At 37.9% G+C, this 21,210-nt stretch overlaps 1 long non-coding RNA gene across 1 annotated transcript in view; it reads right to left on the reverse strand.

Annotated features, from left to right (window-relative positions):
• LOC130544242 (uncharacterized) overlaps window positions 1-21,210 on the reverse strand; it is a 97,934-nt gene that overhangs the window by 68,165 nt on the left and 8,559 nt on the right. The window contains exon 2 of the long non-coding RNA XR_008960386.1: window positions 12,693-12,815. This is a non-coding gene — a long non-coding RNA (uncharacterized LOC130544242). The remainder of the gene's footprint in view (window positions 1-12,692; window positions 12,816-21,210) is intronic.

Raw genomic sequence — 21,210 nt, forward strand, 5'->3', positions numbered from 1 at the left:
TTTCTCCACATCCTCACCAACACTTGTTGTTTCTTGTGTTGTTGATTTTAGCCATTCTGACAGGTTTAAGGTAATATCTCATTGTAGGTTTGATTTGTATTTCCCTGATAATCAGTGATTTGAGCATCTTTTCATATGTCTGTTGGCCATCTGTATGTCTTCTTTGGGAAATTTTCTTAAACTTTGCTGTTAACTAGGATATCAAATTCTTTATGTTAACATTTCGCATCTTTTCCAGAGGACATTCATCATTCAGCACATGAAAATGACACCCTCTCTCATTTCAGAAATGGCTGAATTTCAATAGGTATATTTTGTGAAATTCAGCTAACTTCCTGCCAGTACTGTGAGGAAAGAAAAAAAAAGTCCAAATTGCCACACATGATTTTACCTTTCAACTCTAGAGGACAGCAATAATAGTTATCTTCATCATCAAAAAGCTCCAGAACCAAATTCTATCATGTGAACTGGTATTGTGGCTAAGGAAATAAGATACCTAAGAAAAATGAAGTTGGACCTCAAACTTGGTTGCCCTCACTGAAGAAATTCCAAATAGGGTATTTTAATATACAGAACTTTCACTGCCATCAATATTTTCTTGGGTTCTTAAATTCCTGCCAACATTTCTCAATTTGCAGAAATGGAAAAGTGCTCCTAGAGACATGGTCACCATCCTCACATCTTGTGATCTCAGTGCCTCTCACACACGAAATCTGATTTGTCAAAATGTAGTCTTGAGTAGACCAACCCAGGACAGAGAGCAATATTTTAATGTCCACTGATAACTTCCTGAATTTTTAAGTTTAGAAAAAAATTAAACCTATTCCTATTCTCCTTATTCACAGGAGAAGTTCCACAAGAAAAAAAAAAATGACTCCACAAGATAAAATAAGACACACATAGAGTTTGGCCTGAGCAAACTCTAACAACAGGGACTTGCTTAGCAATAGTCTCTAGATCAGGGTCCTAAAAGGAAACCAGAAGAATGAGAATATCAACAAGCGACCTGCATATTGTTCAGGTGGTATGAGATACTTATCAGAAGTTCAGACAAGATAGATCAAGTAAGTTCATTGGCTCCAGAAGTAATTTAATGAAGATCCAGGGAATGCTCATCAAGAAGGGTGAAGTCTCACTTCTGAAGGCTATATGCATTCACACTGCAGACCATAGGCTTTGGACTTAGACAGATCTGGGTTTGAATTCTGGCTCTACCACTTACTAGCCGACTGACCTTGTGAAAGTTACTTAATCTCTTTGAACCTCAGTTTCTTCATCTGGAAAGTGAGGATAACACTGAGTACCCTCATAGGCTGCTGTGGGATTTGGGGGGCACATGAGTATGAATGCCTAACACAGTTTCTGGTTCACAGCAAAAAAAAAATTAAAAAAAAAAAGTGGCTACTTGAGGGGATCTCAGGTGTAACCAAAAGATTTTACAGAAGATTATATGGAGTCAACAGAAAAGAGCAATGTCCTATTGTTGGAAGTGAGACAGCATGACAAGCGCAGAAGCTCCATTTAAATCTTCTAGTTTTCTAAGTAAAATGGCTGATTACTACTAACCATATAAACCAAATTCAGGACTAGAATAAACAGTAGATTTCACTAATAATAGGAGATGATTTGATATGGATAAAGATACCTAGATATATTTCCATCAGACAATTGAAAAATTTACCAAAGAAGACAAAAAGAGCTGAAGGCACACTAATCATCAGACTCTTACTTGTTGGTGATTACTAATAGCTTGAAGATGTCCCGTAAGAATTCCTTCATTTGGCTGAATAAGTGGAAAATGACACAATAGTGTTTTCATTGTCCTCTGAAATTGGTTGTTGCCCATCTTGTACTAAAACCGTTTGTGCAAAAGCTAAAAAATTCAATTATAATTTTGAGGTATACATAAACCAAATTGACAGTTTTATCCTCAGAGGGGCTAAAAACATATCTGGTGCTTCAAAATTTTAGTTTTAGTTTAGTTTAACATTTTGAGAAACAATGCTATTTCCGTTTATCAGAGCAAGCTGCTCTAGTCTTACTTATCTAGAGAGGGGGTAACAGAACTGAAGGGTGGAACATACAGAGATTGGATAAAGCGTGTTCAATATTATATTTTTCAGTATCTAAAAACAAGTAAACAGAAAAGATTTTTCAAAAGCTACAGAAAAAGGTTGGTATAATCTTTGTAGCCGGTGAAGAAACTCAGAAAACAGAAAACAAATGGAACCATCCCTCCCCCTCTCCTCACGCATCGCCGTCTTCCCTGTTAGCAGACAGGGCATAAAATAATTTCCAGAGAAACATGAGATTTTTCTTTATCAAAGAGGGGCAGAGGTTATAAAAAGGTTGAGAAACACCTTTAGAAACCCAGCAGCTGGAGAACTATTTAAACCTCACTAGGGACAACATATTCTCCCCATGAGGCATGCTACAGGAAGGAGATGAATTGAAGCCTTTAATCTCCTCTGTGGTAAATGAAGCCCAAAAAATCAGATTATAAACATTGGGATACTAGCTCAAGTGGTTCCACCAAAGATTTTATTGCAGTGACTGTGTCCGACCTTTGTTGCTATCTGTTCTCTTAGGACTAAATTTATGTCAGAGGAACAAGATCCCTGAATGCGGATTCACTTCTTTACACACTGCCAATACTACACTCATTTAAAAAGGAAAACAGAAAAATAAATATTACTTTTACAATCGTCAATGTTATATGAATTTAATATATTGCTTTTAAAAATGGCCTTTCACTTAAGTGAGACTTACACTGATACATGCATTTTTTTTCTGTAAGAGCAGAGTCGTTCTTGCTTACACTAGGAGTCTGATTGCCCTCTGCTGTGAACTATCTGACTTCAGGACCTTCCACTCTTTGCATCACTGAGATTTCTGCTCAGCATGCTTTCAACCCTATTTCTTCGATGTGTCTCCTCATTAAGGTTAGCTTTTTTGAGCTGAATAATATTTTACACAAAAGAAAAACAAATCACCTCTCTTTGGGCAATAGCGAGCAGTTCAAGATGATTTGCCCAGCACTGAGCAACCATAGTTATGGTAAGTTCTGATACCCTATCTGCAGCTGAATTTCTGAATATTTCAGGGAATTTTGTTATTAAGGACAGCTCATGGTTATGAGTACATAACCATTTATATTGTCAAAGTTATCAGCTGATTCTTGAGCTTACGTTAACAGATCAGCAACAGTGGTCACATTAAAGAGGGAATATGCATGCTAGAGGTGACTGAATTGTGCCAATAGTAGCCCGTGGGTGACTGTTATGTGGATTATGACACTTTGGGTCTTGCTCAGGGACCGGGTGATAATGCAGGAGGATAGGATGGGCTCAAGGCCTAGGGGATAGTGAATAAAGAGCTCAGATCTCAGACAGCAGTGGAGGTTGTTTGTGGAGTTGTGTAAGAGAAATGCTGAAGCAGCTCGATAAACGGGTTACATCTCCCTGCATGAAGGATACTTAAAGACCGTGTTTACCGGCTGAAGCTGCAGAGCAGGGCCGCTATGCAGATAAAGTGCTGACAGGACAATTGAGCTTATCCAGGGATGGGCTGAAATAAGGTTATAAAATCAATCATGAAAAACACAGAGCTCTTTGGATCATCTGTAGCAGCTGGGTCGATCCTCCCCCTCATATCCAGATGGGCAACTCCAAACTCTCCTGCTGTATGCAGATGTGTTATCCCAGTGGACAGCTTTGGACTTACCGACAAGAGCGTAAGGTGACCTTAACTCCTGAGATGCTTCATGGGCCGTGGGTCCCTGACATCAAACTCAGAAGACCTCTTTGAAAACCAACTGTCTAACTATGGGCAATTTGAATAAGCTATTGCATTTGTAAGACTGACCACTGGATGTTTTCATCACTTCAGTGCCTTGCAAACTAAAACAGGTTGATGTGAGCCAACTGGATGAACAAAGGGAATAGACACCAAATGTTAGATGCCATTGGTGATTGGATACAGATGAAGGAAGAAATTATGACATGGACCTATACCATTAGCACTACTCTTAACTGGAGGATGAATTTCAAAGGACTCACTATAGTTAGCTTGGTGAAGGAAACAAAATCACAGTAGCATCTCCTAAGGCTTCAGTCAAGACTCAATTATTTGCTTCAGAATAGTGAATTCAGAGACTCGCTCTTGGTTTAATGGTAATGTCTACATTTTCCTGGATTCTAATGAATCATTTTGGGCATGTGAGTCTCCACATAATATAATAGGGACATAACAATTTGGAGATGAGAGAAACAAACATTCTATATATGGGTTCACTCTCAATTAATATGGGCTAGATACATTTGACAGTATTTTCAGGATTTTGGTGTCAACTACTATATCCCTGATATGACTAAGACTGATATTCCATTTTCTCAATCCTTATGATGTCTTAATTTTAAGAATGTAAGTCCTATTTAACATTTGAATATCCATTACATACAAGAGGCAATAATTGCATACAAATGTCAGTTAACCTCAAAAGGAAGTGGAGCTACTCACCTAGGGTACAGTTTCTTACTAACAGGTACAGAGTTGTGCAAGGATGGAGGCAAAATTTGGTGTTAATATGCACTTTTTCTGGTGCTTTCATCAGACTAAAAATTGGTCAAGATCATTGTTTTGTAGTTTGAGTTATAGATTCTATTTCCCCCTAACACCAGATACCTATCACTTCTGAGATAGGGGAGCTTATAGTTTATGATAATTACATTTCAAAGACACAATACCTGATAGGATTTGAGGTAACCTTTAGTGATTTTAGTTTGAAAAACGGTTTCTCTTGGAGTAACTGGCCAAAAATCTGCCATTCAATAGATCTGATCTATCGCTTAGAAAATGCAAGAGAGGGAAAGGGGAAAATCGTAGAAAAACTTAAGGGTAAAAGAAAATATTAAAATATTAAAAAGCAATCAGAAATGTGAAACCATGAGTAGCAGAGTATAATTCTTAACACAAACAATTGAAGTAAACTCAAATTCTAAGCAAACTTAGGACTAACAATAGTTTTTAAACTACTTTTTGCCAAAGCCAAACCTCCTAAGACACTAGTTGGTCTATTTTAGGCTAAATATAGGAAGATAGACAGACAGATCATGGATATCAGACCACATAAAATTCAAAGCCATGGACTAGCCTTAATTTAGTAGCCGTTTTTGGACAGCAGAACAGGCAATCTTAGTGGTATAGTTTAAAAATGGGGTGACAATCTGAAATAGAAGTCAATGTAAATAAAAGTCATCAGAGCAATTAGGGGAACTGAACAAAGCTGGCCTACCTATTTTCAAGCAAGGCAGAATTCACTATTGGGAGTATCAAGTGTATCATTTGGGGCTCCCAGCATTGGAAAGGAGGGACTATCTTGTGGAATATCATAACCTTAGATCCCATCACAGTAGAGACTTGATAAATATTTGTTAAATGAATGGAGTGTGAAGATTCCAAAATCGTGGCACCCTTAGGCCAACTAGTATTGGCATCCCCGTCATCACAAAAGCCTATAGCACTTTTGAGTGCTTGTCTGGGTTCTGAGATGAATCCACAGGACAGAGAGCTCTTAGCAATATTAACAATGTGGACTCATTTTTCAGAGCTGAGCACTAGGTAACAATGAACTGGAGAGCAAAGGGTATAGAGAGGGAGGACTTCGAAAATGAAGTATATATATCACATTTATTGGAACACCTCGACCAGCTTATATCTAAACCAGTATCTGACTGGTAAGGAGGGTAGTAGTTTATTCTTTCTTATAAAGAACTGTAGTGGTGCCTATCATATATCATCAAGCCAAGACTTCCATGATTTAATAAATGCCTAAACATGGATTTTTCTTACATAGATATGCGTGCTCAGTAAGGTGTGGCATGCATAAATCAGAATGCAATACAAAATTCCACTCACAAATGACAGATTTTCAACAGTCTGACCTTAACCTTCCGTCAATAAAAGCACTTTTGTGTTCGAAATATACCTATTCATGATACGCACCTCATTTTATCTTGTTTCCATATGGATGGGACTGGCAATGGGGGAAACAATGACAAATCTGTCTGGGCTGGAAATGTTTTACCAGTCCTCCCTCCTCTCCAATCTGCTTCCTGCTCCCTTGCCCCCCAACCATGTGGCCCTAAGAGAAGGAGCAGCATAAAGAGGCTAACAGGGGTGATTACTGTTGGCTGCATCTTCGCACTTAGGCACATGTCTGTCTAGCACGGAAACAAAGGTCTCTGTAGCCCTTACTAGCCACTATCCTGCTTCTGTCTCCAGCATTCATTACCGAGGCAACAGAAGGGCAAAACCTTCCATTCCTGTCCTCGGTCCCCTCCCCCAGCTGAGCCTGGGATAGGCATTAAGGAAGGCCGCCTTTACGCAGAGCATTTCCCCCCTCCAACATGCTCTCACAAGCCCCCTTTGTTCCCTGCCCTCCACCCCACTCTATGCTCCAGCAGCAGTCACCCAGATGTTCTCTATCACAGCCTGAGCCGTGCCAGCAAACTTTGGCACGCATGAAAGTGCACTGAGTACTGGCCCTCCAGAAATACCTTATTCCCCCTCTGATTTCTGCAAATATTTTTAAATGTTAATGGGTTCCACTCACCCACAACCTAGGGGGAGGTTACAGAACAGGGCTCTGTGTGTCCAGCAAATTAGCAGCCCGAGGATACTGTTGGCGCCTGGGTTCTGTCCCACCCTCGGGCGTTGGCTGGGGTTCTCCAACCTTGAACTGTTGAGGCCAGTTTGCCAGCACATAGCTTTCTAGTGACAGAGGTTAGATGCGTGGTTGGCAGGAAAGTTACTCCAAGCTACAAAAAAGAAAGGACCCTATCTTGCTCTGAAACTTCTGAAAGCACGAGAGACCCTTTGAGCATCACTGAAATAAGATTTTGAAATGGGTATTTTTTTCCTCTTACGCATCCCCCCCACACCCCCCCCCCCCCAGTTCAATACATAGGCACAAAACAATTTGATGTGTGCTTTGGTACTTTGGGTGTCATGTACTTTGGAAGTACCTTAATGATAGAAAATGGTACGTTAACTGAAGTCTCAGTGCAAAATTTAATAAAATGGAAATTTGGATCTTTCATATATAGGTAGGAAGGTGATATGTATTTGGAGGGAGAAGAAGAAGAGATAGAATATATTTGTCACAGGAGAGACTTACTCATCTTATTTACATTGTGACAGCTGTTTTAGGGTGTAGCTGGGAGTCCTCTAAAAAGCCCTCTAAACTGAAAAAAATAATTGAAAGCCACCCTTAAAGAGTCTTTGTTTTTAAGCCTGTCCTGATAATCTCACTGGTCACTCTGGAAACAAACTGCTTATATGTTATCCACCTCTAGGCCCTTGTCTCTCCATAGCTAAAGCTCTCTTGTTGCTTGCAAAGTCACACTGTGCGAGGTTGGTAGCCCACATGTCCCGCCCCTGCCCGCACTGGGGAGTGGAGGAACTGACCCTTGGGTCTTCTGTCTCCTGGATGCGAGCTTTAGAGAATCACGCTGTATCATGCCATGATCCAAAGACTTCAGAATGTGCCAGTTACACCATCAGTATTCCTGCTGGAGGTGAAATTTTATTCTCCCACTTTCCAGTGAGGAGAAGTAGAGAATTAGGAGGACCTCGATGCAATCTGACTGCAGAGCAAATGCAGGGTTACATAATCCAGATAAATCTGGAAACTCTTGAGAAGTAAAATCATCTACCCACACATCAGCCTGGGCACTGAGAAAGGAAACCACACCTTACTGCCTGTATTCATGTAGTTTTTCTATTCTGCTGTCTTCATTGGCATTTTTTTTTAACTTTTCCAGGACTGTCCTACCCAACCAAGAAAATAGTGTGAATGTTCATTACAGGAATTTCCCAAAAGACCCCCCAATTCTTCAAGGGAAAGCATTGACTGACAGGTGTGCCCTTGGAGTCTTTGAATCCCTTGCTTCAAAATCTTCCCCTTGATCTTTCTACCAATCCTGGACTTCTTACCCCATCCTAATCAAGTCTCCACATTGAAAGATCAGATTTAAGCAAAACTTCCAATCCTCAATAAATTCTGACCTTACCTTTCCCGTAACCCCATCTAGACACGGCCAAAGCTCTGTGAAGCAGTGCTTACTTCCCCACCACACCAAGCAATAAACTCAACCCTATCTTACCAATGATTGCATTGCATATTTAGGGAGCACTCCTTTGACACTCTTAGACAATTCTTAGATACTCCTTTGTTTAACTATAACCTGAGATAGAACAAAGATTTTGAGATTTTGAGTTTTACACTTAAAACTGGGGGAGGTGGGATGATTTTTTCAATTCTCTATCTTCTTCTTCTCAAAATTATTCTTCTCCATTATTTAAAAAGTTCTGAGATGATTTAAAAACTGAAAATTAAGAAGAAATCCCATTATGAGTTAATTCTAAAATGAAAGTTAAGTAATTTCAAGAAGCAAAACTTCACTTAATAAGCTAAAAATACAGGCAGGGACCATGTCTTCAATCTCCAAATTTAAGTGATGACAAATTAAATTAATTTGGTGCGAACTGAAATACCTCCGAATGTTTATGTCAGTGTCAAATCACTTGGATTTTTCTGATGTGCGAAAACCTAGCATACAGAATTTTATTGTTGGCAGTCCCTATAAGTGTGGCTTGCCCTGGGTCTATACTGATAAGGCTCCAACATAGAAGATACCTGGATAAGAGGCAAAAGAGTGTAACCAGGATAAAAGCACACATAAAACTTTATTAAATTTGTTTCTAATCGGCAACCAAACAAAGCACAGTTATAAATGCCTGATACAGGTGTCTCGCCAAAGAATATGATTTTAACTACAGAGACCACTAAAACCTCTGGATGAGAGGTGTCCTGGGTCAGAGGAAAGAACTATAGGATAATGGCTGCCCTATTTACAAATATCTTCGTTTAAAAAAAAAAAAAAAAAAAAAAGGACGTACAAACCCAGTGGAGATTTGAGGTACAACAGTGGACTGGAGGAGATGATGCTAAGTGAAATAAGTCAAGCAGAGAAAGATAATTATCATATGGTTTCACTCGTTTATGAAACATAAGAAATAGGAATATCGGTAGGAGAAGGAAGGGAAGAATGAAGGGGGGTAAACAGAAGGAGGAATGAACCATGAGAGACTGTGGACTCTGGCAAACAAACTGAGGGCTTCAGAGGGGAGGGAGGTGGGGGATTGGGATAGGCTGGTGATGGGTATTAAGGAGGGCACGTATTGCATGGTGCGCTAGGTGTTATACACAAATAATGCATCATGGAACATTACATCAAAAATTAAGGATACACTGTATGGTGACTAACATAACAAAATAAAAATTATTTTAAAAAAATTTTTAAAAATTAAGCTAAGTCAGTAAATTCTAGCTAGGATCCTGCAAAAAATTTGGCTTTTCTTTAAAAGAGGTCTGCAAGTTTGAGGTTTGAGGACGACTGCTATACACTCTAAATCCTTACTTAAGCCAATATAAAGAAGACAAGACTTTTGGTTCAAGAAAGCAGCTAAATATAATTGTTCAACTGTTCTATCTCCCCCGAATCAGAAAAAGCACAAAAGTTGAAATAAATCCACAGTAAGCCTGAAATGCCAGGAAGGATATCATCAGTGTCCATGAACAGAAAGAATTTTCTGGTGGATGAAATCAGAAAGACTGCAAATTCCGAAAGACACACACACACACACACACACACACACACACACACACACACCTTAATCCCATACAAATGAAGGAGAAAATCTCCTGAAAATCTGAATCCCAGATTAAACCTGTGAATCAGAGACAGCAAGGACTAGGAGAAATGGACCCTGAGTGGACAGGTAAGTAAGGGCAGCAGAACAGTTGAACCCACCTCCACACTCAGAGCCGCTTTGGTGTTGCCCAAAGCAGAAAGCACAAATACTGGTCTTCCATAAAAATGGGATTTCTAAACCAGGATGGATAGAATGGGGTGTGGGAGAACCACATGTCCCTACTTATCATAAGGGTTAGGAGATCTCATAGAAGAAAACAAGTATCTCCTATCCCCAAGCCTGCCTATGTCATACCTCTCCTTTGCACAACCAACAGAGTCAGGGCTCATGTACTAATTTGCAAGGAGCAAGTATCATTCCCCAGGCTGATGAAATGTGTTCTGCAAGCAACAGTGATCAGCCTAGCCTGGGGGTTTTAGCCTCTTTTATGCCACATGGACTTCTTTGTCTGATGAAGCCTATGGAGCCCTTCTCAGAACAACGTTTGGAAATGTATAATATTTTAAATATTTGTATGATCATAAAAGAAACCAATGACATTGAAATGAAAGTATCAAAATATTTTTAAATTATAATATAAAAATATACTTGCTTCTTTATTAACACATAAAATAAGATCTAGCAGTAGGCCAAACACTGCCGAAGTTTCAAAACAGTGATGATTATAATTCACATTTACAAACTAATGTGATACAGAAATGTTTGTGATGTCTATCAGGGACAAAAATCACAGATACTGCTAATACTCCTATAGTTGTTGCCTATGTTCAAGATTGAAGGAATTGCTAAATTTCATCTTGAAGCCAGTAAAATAATATCATTTTTCCCATCTAAATTCATGAACATCTGAACTCTATCTGTATTCTCTGTAGTCCTCAAGTTAAAAATCTCTATAGTAGACTCATCTACAAATATGAACAGGCAACCAGATACCAACTGCATGAGAAGGTCAACCAAATGTTTTAAAAAGTACAAGATTGCACAAAAGAGCTAATTCCTGAGAAAAATATAGGGAATTGGAAAGAATCCTCAAAAAAAAAAAAAAAAAAACCCACAATTTGTAACTACAGATAGTTTTACAAGGAAAAGATGTCAAATAAAAAAAAAAAAACTTCAAAACAGGATGTGATGAAAAAGAAACAGAGTTTTTGGAAATTATCAAGATTATTGAAATGTGGGCTGAACTGCAGAATGAAAGAAACTTCAGATGAAAATAGTGAGCTGGAGGGGTAAACCAAAAGATTCTATCAGAATTAAGTGACAAGAACAAAGAGGTTAAAAGGATGAGAGAAAAGATGAGATATGTAGGTCTAAAAGTTCTGCCATCCACCTAGTAGGTGCTCAAGAAAGAGAAAGTAAAAAATAGAAGGAGAAAATCAATTAAGTAGCAAAAACAAGAACAGCAAGGTAAAGTTTCTGCCAGATGAACAAAGTCTTGTCAGTAGTGCAAGCAATAACATCTAGACCCGGTCTATTAAAATACATGAACTCCAACATTAAGTAGGAAGTTGTAATAGACTATGAAAGAGAGAGAGTATAACTAAATGGAAAGAAAAATTAAAACAGCATCAGACCTCTCACCTGCAACAATAGATGCTAGGAGACTATAGAATAATACTTCAAATTAACCAGGGACAATTAGAATTTACATACAAAATTAAACCATCCTTTAAAAACCAGGGCAAATTTTTAAAAAATTAAAACCAGGACAAATTATTTATGCAAAGACTGAGTTGAACATATATAGCCTTTCTGAAGAAATACAAAATAATGTACTATAACAAACTAAAAACTGAATTCAAGAAGGAAGATAACATAAGAAAAAAATTGTAAGCAAAGATAAAGCCTGTAATTAAGTTCAAATAGCAATTGATGATCGACCCTAAAGTTAATTCAATTACTAAGAAATTATTCCTAAGGAATCAGGAATCAGAATCACAACGATAGGAGAGTATGCAATATACCCAACAATCAAAAGGATTCCAAAAGTTCTGAAAACGTAAGTCGATGGTGTGGTGTTACGAAGTATGCTTAGGGATGTGTGTGCTCTGGGAGATGGAGGAGATTCATAGATTCTGACTAATTCTGGATGATAATAGTAAAGTTAATCACTACGTGATTATATATGTATGCAAATATTTTTAAATTAGCATAACATGAAGACCCCATATTATTTCCCCCCTCTGCTTTGCCCCTCAAAAGTTTAAGACCCAAAATTGTGATGCAGCTCCAGAAAGTATAAGACCTTGAAACACGGTTTTCATGTCCTATCCTCATTCTTGTTATTTTTCCTATTCTTATGTTCCCTCAATTTGGATTTCTTTACTTCTTAACAAAATCATATTTCTATTTGCACATGTGTGTATAGGTCCATATTCACATATACGTATGTATGTATATGTTGGATTTTAGGTGATATATATATGGCCTAGGCAGGGATCGAAAAAATATACATTTATAGTTTGAGAGATGATTTCAATGAACTAAAGGCAACGGGACGGTTTAACACATCATTATTTTTTTTCTTATAATAATATTTTTATTATATTATGTTAGTCACCATACAGTACATCCCTGGTTTTTGATGTAAATTTCGATGATTCATTAGTTGTGTATAACACCCAGTGCACCATGCAATACGTGCCCTCCTTACTACCTGTCATTATTTAATCACCATCTTACTAACGTGATCCAAAGATTACCTAGCCCAGATCTGTCCTAACCTTAAGATGGTTTTCAAACTATCTACTCTTCTGAAAATCAGTGTTAGCGCCACTGTATCTCTTAACCACATATATGGAAAGAACCTTGTGTAAATTAAATTACCTAAAAGAAGAACTTGAAACATTCAAAGTGACCCGCTAACTATAGTAATGAGTAGGCTTCTTTCAAGCAGAATGAAGCAAAACCAATACCTGAGTTGTGAGAGCGTTGACTAAGAACACGAACCTGTGAGGCCGACTGTCTGGGTTAATCCCACTTAGCAGCTGGGGCAACTTGGACCAGTGACTGCAACTCTTTGTGTTCAGTTTTCTCATCTGTAAAATGGGGGTGGGAGTAGTAAGAAGGTTGTTGTGAGGATTCAGTGAGGTAATGCAGGAGAATCTCTTAGAGTAGAGGCTACCACAATAAACATTAGCTACGACTATTTTAATAAAATATTTCTCTGGAAGACATCTTTCCCAGAACGATATTAGCATTCAATCATACAAATGATGATTGTTTTGAGCAATCCAGCTCAAAGCTCATTCAGAGCAGAACAGTCCAATTCCTGATGAATAGCAAATAACAACAGAAATAAAAAACTGCTTCTTTGACTTTTTCTATTTCCATTCCTTTTCTGACCGTATATCTATCTAATAGTTTATTAGTAGGCATTTTCTCAAAATGCTCCATCTGAAAAATGACTAAGTCCTATAGAAAACTTCCCAGGTGGTCTATGCCCACAGTAACCATACTAGTCCATCTTACCCAGTGAAACCAATTTTTCCCATTAACATAGGCTTTTATAACTGATGGTTTCCATACTGCATATTTATCAAATATAAAGGATTCCATCATCAGGGATTAGCTGCACAGGCTGGCATGGATTGGTAAGAGGTGATTTATACATCTCTTCTTACCTCCAAGTTTCATATTTACACTATTAGGAATCATCAAATCAAGGTGGTTGCTGGCTTTTTTTTTTTTTTCCTGGAGAGAATTTATTAAAAATTACCAGCTCCTCATTTCCTCTTGTCCAAAAGAGCCAGCCTTTGTAAAGTCCCAAAGTTAAGAGTATCTTTTAAGATGCAGGTATAAGATATGCTGATTTGCATATATAAAAGAAATATGGTGTAAAAAAAGAACAAATGTATTTCTATCTTAAATGTCATACTCATGAATATAACTTTCTATTCTGGGTTAAAAATCTGAGCACAGGGGCGCGTGGCTGGCTCAGTGGTTAAACGTCTGCCTTTGGCTCAGGGCGTGATCCCAGGGTCTGGGATCGAGCCCTACATCAGGCTCCTCTGCTGGGATCCTTCTTCTTCCTCTCCCACTCCCCCTGCTTGTGTTCCCTCTCTCGCTGGCTGTCTATCTGTCAAATAAATAAATAAAATCTTTAAAAAAACAAATCTGAGCACAAATTTTTTCAGATGCGACAGTAACTATTGTGGTAATGATGTGGTTTGATTCCACATACTAAATTAACTTGGAAATGTTGAAACATAATGTAAGTACTCTTCAAAATTCAGTCTGTTTTATCCAAAGAAGTTTAAATTCAAAATATTTTATTTTGTTCTGGAAATTTTATACAGGGGTTTTGCCAAAAGCATTAAATATTTGATTCCACTTGTTAAGATTTGCAGGAACTGCTTTAAATTTATTATAAAAAATAACAGCAACAGCAACACATTTTCCCCTTTCATTAAGGTAGTGAAAAAACGAACTTTAAGAGCTTTTCCATAAAAATGCTCTAAAATATTCCATTAAAATTAAAAGGCAACTGCCACTTCACACGTGGTCAGATTTAACTATTCAAAGTTATTTTAGGTATATCAGCCCCCAAAGACCAAACTACCTGAGAGTCCAGCTGTGTTCAAAGATCTCCAGAACCCAGCCTCCAAAGTTGGATAGGGCTGGTATAAAGGGTTGTTAGACCTGAGAAGGAAAGGATAGTTCTGGTAGTATTTGGTCCCCTAAAAATCCTCACTTGATTAGAGGTTCCTTAATGACACAATCACCCTACAGTGGTCAGGGAGAAATCTACACTAGAGCATGCTTAGAACAAAAGCCCAATCCAATATTAAGAGGTGTAACCCCCCTCACCCCCGCCATCAGAAACAGTGAACTGAGAATCTTAATAGCAAGCAATCTTCCAGGGTTGTGAGAAATAATGGCATTTCAGTTGAAATCTTAAGCTTTCGTGATTATAAAAAGTATGTTTAAAATGCTGCAATAATATGCATATTTGCCGTTAAATATTATACTCCTTCTGGTATGGTTCTCCTTGCCCAGTTTTGTTTTATAGCAATATTTATGCATTTTAAATATGATTTAAACGTTAGTTTGCCACAGAGATATTTAGTTTCCTGTATGAGTAATTTATGTATTTCTTAGGGTGGTCCGTTATACATATGTTTAATTAGCCTTAGAATCAGGTTGTTAAATACTTGTTTAAATGTCCCAAATATCAAGAAATAAGAGTACCCTATATTTTTCAGGAATTTATTATTGACTTTTGCACTTAAACCTTAACAATCATTCACTAGCACCCCTGTTAGGGTTTCCAGGAACCCCAACAAATTTTGACATAACTTACTTTTACCATAGTACCAGATGCTTATGTCTTTGGAATTTCATTTTTTGGTATTAAAGAAAGTTATCCCAAAAAAGTGAACTAATGACTACAAGATCAAAAACTATGGACACAAACGATACAGTAACCACATTTAAAAGCCAACAGACTTGTCGGTAAATGTTAACATCTTACTTCCTGCACCAGTGTTAGAAAAAGGATATGGGGGTGGGAATGTTTTTGTTTGGCTTGTTTGCTTAGCGTTAAGTGAAAAGTAAAGGGCTTGAAACCATCCATACTTCGGGTATAATTTTGACTCTTCCATTTACTCATTTGTTTGACCCTGAGAAAGTCACTTGACTTCAAATGACTTTTAGATTTCATCAGATTTCCTTTCAGATCCACCAAAAAATGAGAAAACAAAAATAATGAACACTCTTTTAATGATCTTATTTATATAAATATGGTGTTAATACTGAGAAAAGCTAGAACAGTAACTTTCAGATTAGGCTTTAACCTTTCCTCAAAATATCCCTGTTAAGAACCTCTCAGCTTTGCCTTGGAATGATTTCTTATTGTCAAGTGTGGCTACACGTCATTTCTTATGTTAAGTATGGAAAATGAAGGATTTCTTCAACTTCCCACACACCCTCAGTACTTGCTTTGCAAGCCACTGGCTTCTCTTCCACCTGAATCAAGGAAGGGGCGATTTCCAGTCTACTCACCTATGCATTTACTGTGAGCGTAACTCCATCTGTTGGAAAGCCGCCATATGTTTATGAGAGCCTAAGGGATATTGGGTGGTTGTCATCTTTCTCTGGCTCCCTCCCGCCACACCAAATGCCCTGGCAAGGCGGCTACACCTGGACACTGCATTCCCTGCAGAGCACCTTGTTACCAAAATTGTAGAATATTTGGACCAAGTTCAGAGAAGAGTTACTAAAAGGATTAAGGGGCTGAGGGGACCAATTTATAAGGAACTCAGAAATGTTTGGTTAAGTGGTAATTACCTTAAAGAGGTGTGGTGGCTCTGACATTAAGTTTGAATTTCAAGCCATACTTGGCAAAAAGGCCTCTTTTCAGGCCTCCACGTTCAGAAATACTCCAAAGAAGGGGCAGAATCTCCCTCTTGCTTGGCCCTCTGACCAGTGCACAGGCTGCTTGGGTGGTATTCACAGCTCAGTGCGGTGACCTCTACACACAGGCACAGAAGTCAGCACTATGAAGCCGAGAGCTCATTTAAGACAGCTGGAAGCTGCTTCAAGAAAGTCTTCTCAGGAATCATGAGGAACAAGCTGGGTTGTGACAGGCTAGCTCCTCCATCCCAGTGAAGCACTATCCATACCCCATGGCCAATCTCTGCTTGATGGGGGGTACCGTTTAATAAGAGCCCCCGACTGACTCCAAGTGTGCAAGTCTGTCTAAAATACACTGCTTGGAATTTCTTTAAGAAGGACAGCTCCCACTTGGCCAAAGAAGAAAACCTGAGAACACCTGTAACAGTTAAGGAGGCTGAAAGAGATAATTCCTCAGAGCAGTATTGCCCAAAATGTTGTCCAGGTGATATTGCTCTGTGTTACACACATTTTACAAAGAAAAGAGCTAAAAACTGGAATAAATGAAGTCAACCTTTATGTATGTGTTCTTAAACAGTAGTATATCTCAGAGCCATTTATATATTGAAGTCTATTGCATCTAAGGAGGGGAGAGTAATGTATATACTATTTCCCAAATTCAAATTGGGCTTGGAATGCTTTATTCCTGAAGTACAGATTCTTTGTGTTCACAGCTACTTCTGTAATGCTTTTTATAATGCTGCACTCAGTAAATGAATAATGAAATGTATGGACCAGCCTAGGCTAAAACACAGGTTTGTTTTTTTTTTTTAAAGATTTTATTTATTTATATGACAGAGAGACAGCCAGCGAGAGAGGGAGCACAGCAGGGGAGTGGGAGAGGAAGAAGCAGGCTCCCAGCGGAGGAGCCCGATGTGGGACTCCATCCCGGAACGCCGGGATCACGCCCTGAGCCGAAGGCAGACGCTTAACGACTGCGCTACCCAGGCGCCCCCTAAAACACAGGTTTTTAAATCTAATCCACTCCTCTTTCTACCACACTGATATTCTAGCTACTCTTCACTTATAAGAAGCATTTCATCTATATAAATGAAACGAAATTTGTTAACTAGAAGCATTGACTTGAAGCCACAAAAGGTCAAGCTCGAGGGCCTTCTGCTTTCTTGAGGCATCCAGGTAAGTATGTATTTATATTTTTTTCTTGAAGAAGCCCCACAAAACTGTATAGCCTTTATATCCTGTAAACTTGCTGCGACCATATAAGATGAAAATAGCCCAATGGGTTTTCACCAAATTTATAAGTTGTGATTGAGACATTTTGGATTACTCTGGGGTCACCCTTGAGAGAGAGAGAGATTTATCCTCCTATGTGGCTAAAATATATATCTAAATAAGAACTAAATCTAGGTTCATTATTTCTATACTCTTCATAATTACATGAACTTTAACCATCTCACTTCTTAGCATTCCTCTTAAGACATTTACTACATCTACTATCTGGTTAAATAAGCATCTTACCCAATAGTCTTACTTCCACTCTCCCACCTCTCAATATTTTCAGACTATGAATAGCCACTCTGAAATCATCATGTTGTTAATATTACCACAAATGGAATTCCTTCTGACGACCATCTGAAGTTTCTGTATCAATTTTTTTCCATGAGTGGGGGCTGCCATAGTTAAACTTGAATCTACAGCACTTCAATTTGGCATTCTACTTCAATTCTTTAAAAGCTTCATTTATATTGATCTTGTCTTTTGGAATTTCCCGTAGGCTGCCTCAGATAAAATAATTTCCAGCCTAGTCTTTGTCTTGTCTGATCTCTCATTTGACAATATGCCTTCAAAATCAAATCTTATCATTTAATCCAAAACAAAAAATTTATTATGAATATTAAATCAGTAATTTCACAGGCTGGCCTTAGTAATTCATTTTTACCATGATTGAGAAGCCAGTGTTTAAGCTTAGACTATTGATGCTCAAAACTTTGCAAATGTCATCCAGACTATTCATAATTTAACAAGATATGCTAACAACCGCACACACACACACAAATCACTATCCAACCACTCTGTGTCTTAGACCAAATAAAGGCTTTACCCTCTCATTTTTCAAGTAAACTTGTAGTCCAGATATAAAACCAGGACTGAGTATAAAAGCCAAACGTTTTACCTTCCTGTGTTTCCTTCCCATCATCTTCCTGAGTTGGTGACTATGAAAATATGCTAAGTCCAAAATAGCAGTTGCATATTGCCAGCTTGGCCTCAGTCATTTCCAAGCCAACGGGGAATTGACAGACACCCCCTTTACAAGTCTAGTGTTTGTAAATATCCAATGAAATGACTTCATTCAGTCAATTATTTCTGGAGAAAGCTGGCAGAATAACGTAGTAATTAAACTGAGGACTGATGGAAACTGTTAAACAGGAGAGCTATTTTGCACAGCAGTTCACGTTAGTGCTTTTTAATGCATTTTCATTTAAAAAAATGCTTGAAATACTAGGGCAATTAAAAAGAACTGCCTCTTCGTTGAGAAACATATTTAAAATTCCAGGGAAGATGGCATATGGAAAAGAAGTAGAAACTCAGTTTTCCAGGATCATCTTGGAATCAGTATGATTTGTTTTAAGTATGATGAATTGTGAAATCAAAACACAACTGGATTCAAATGTAAGTAGAAAAGACATCCCAAAACCAGAACGTCATGTACTCAAGACTCAATTGCCTGTGTGCTAGGTATTCACTTCATAGTGAATATGCTGTCTGCCGCATGTTTTTGCTCGGTCCAGTTTCCCGTTGGTTCCTCCAGCTGGCCGCCAGCATACCTTGATTCATCATCCGATCATTCATTTACTCAACAATATTGAGCCATCACCTCAGGCACTGCTCTAGTTACTTGTTACGTAGTTGTAAATAAAAATACTTTCCCACATACCTCTCCTAACTGCCTAATGGTTATGCACTTGGAGATAGACAAAAATTCTAATGCAAAGAAATAAATTGGAATCCAAAAGCTGATGGAAAGAGCTCTGAATGCTTCCCAAAGGACAATGCAAGCTGTTAAATGACTTATGTCACTTCATTTTTTATTAAGTTTTTAATTTTAATTCCAGTACAGTTAACCTACAGTGTTATATTAGTTTCAGCTGTACAATAGTGATGCAACGATTCTATATATTACTCAGTGCTTATCATGATTAAGTGTACTCTTAATCCCCATCACCTACTTCACCCACACCCCCACCTACCTCCTCTCTGATAACCATCAGTTTGTTCTCTATAGCTAAGAGTCTGTTTCTTGGTTTGTCTCTTTTTTAATCCTTTGACCATTTGTTCTGTTTCTCAAATTCCACATAGGAGTGACATCATATGGTATTTGTCTTTCTCTGACTGACTTATTTCACTTAACATTATACTCTCTAGCTCCATCCATGTTGTTGAAAATGGCAAGATTTCATTCTCTTTTATGGCTGAATAATATTCCATTGTGTGTATAGATACCGCCTTTTCTTGAACCATTCATCTATTGATGTACACTTGGGCTGCTTCCATAATTTGGCTATTGTAAATAATGCTGGCAAATCATAAGGGTGCATGTATCCCTCTGAATTAATGGTTTTGTATTTTGGGGGTAAATACCCAGTAGTGTGATTACTGGATTGTATGTTAGTTCTATTTTTAACTTTGTGAGGAATTTCCTACTGTTTTCCACAGCAGCTACGCCAGCTTGCATTCCCACCAACAGTGCATAGGGGTTCCCATTTCTCCACATCCTCGCCAACACTTGTTTCTTGTGTTTTTGATTTTAGCCATTCGGACAGGTGTGAGGTGATCTCATTGTAGTTTTGATTTGCATTTCCCTGATGATGAGTGATGTTGAGCATTTTTTCATGTGTCTGTTAGCCATCTGGATGTTTTATTTGGAGAAATATCTGTTCGTATCTTCTGCCTATTTTTTAATCAGGTTATTTGTTTTTTGGGAGGTATTGAATTGTATCAGTTCTTTATATATTTTGGATTCTAACCCTTTATCAAATATGCCCTTTGAAAATATCTTCTCCCATTCAGTAGATTGCCTTTTAGTTTTGTTCATTATTTCCTTTGCTGTACAGAAGCTTTTTATTTTGATGTAGTTTCAATAGCTTATTTTTGTTTTTATTTCCCTTGCCTCAGGAGACATCTAGAAAAATGATGCTACAGCCAATGTCAAAGTGTAGCACTTCATTTTAAAAATACCCTAACATACAAATAACCACCATCTTTCCTAGTACGATGGCATAGATACAAAGCCTAAAAAAAAGGGGGGAACTTTTAGGTCATTTGTAACAATCTAAAGAATGGAGTAAGAGAAATTGGCAAATATCAAGAACAACTTAGGGAAACCAAGCCAGAAAATTCCAAGGTAGAGTGAAATTGGACAAGTTAGTGACTAGAAAGAGTTTCTGCTACACTTCAGAAATATTTCTCATTTCTCTTTGTCAGTATTTAACTTACTAAAGATTCTTCTGGATGAATAATCATATTCCTTTGAAAATACAAATAACATGGGGGTGTGGAGTTAAGGACCGTCAGTCATTCACATTCTGCTTGTATGAGCTACATAAGAATTTAATGAAATGTTTGGCACAGTTCTTTGTAAACTGAGGAATGCTATAAAGTTAGAGTGGCAAAGTAGTTAAGATCATAGATTCTGGAGCCATATTGTCTGAATTTGAAACCTAGCTCTACTAATAACAAGCTATGCAAGTTTAGGCAACTAATTTAATCTCTTGATGTCTTAGTTTCCTCATCTACAAAATGGGAATAAGAGTTGAAACTATTCCACAAGGTTGTTGAAAGGTTTAATTAGTTAATATAAGTAAAGCACTTAAAACAGTGCTGGGACTTGCCCTTTTGACCAAAACAGAGTAACAGGGACTGATTTTATGCTCCCTCCTAAAGCTACCAAAAACACCCAAATAGGATATGAAATAGAATATGAAATAATGATTATCAAGACAGTACATCAGGCAATGGAGGACAGTAATCCCTGAGACATGGGAAACAAATGAAGCAAGCCTGAATGATTGCCCTAATTTA

This window comes from Ursus arctos, unplaced genomic scaffold (genome assembly GCF_023065955.2).
Source record: "Ursus arctos isolate Adak ecotype North America unplaced genomic scaffold, UrsArc2.0 scaffold_2, whole genome shotgun sequence".
In the NCBI taxonomy this organism is placed as follows: domain Eukaryota; kingdom Metazoa; phylum Chordata; class Mammalia; order Carnivora; family Ursidae; genus Ursus; species Ursus arctos.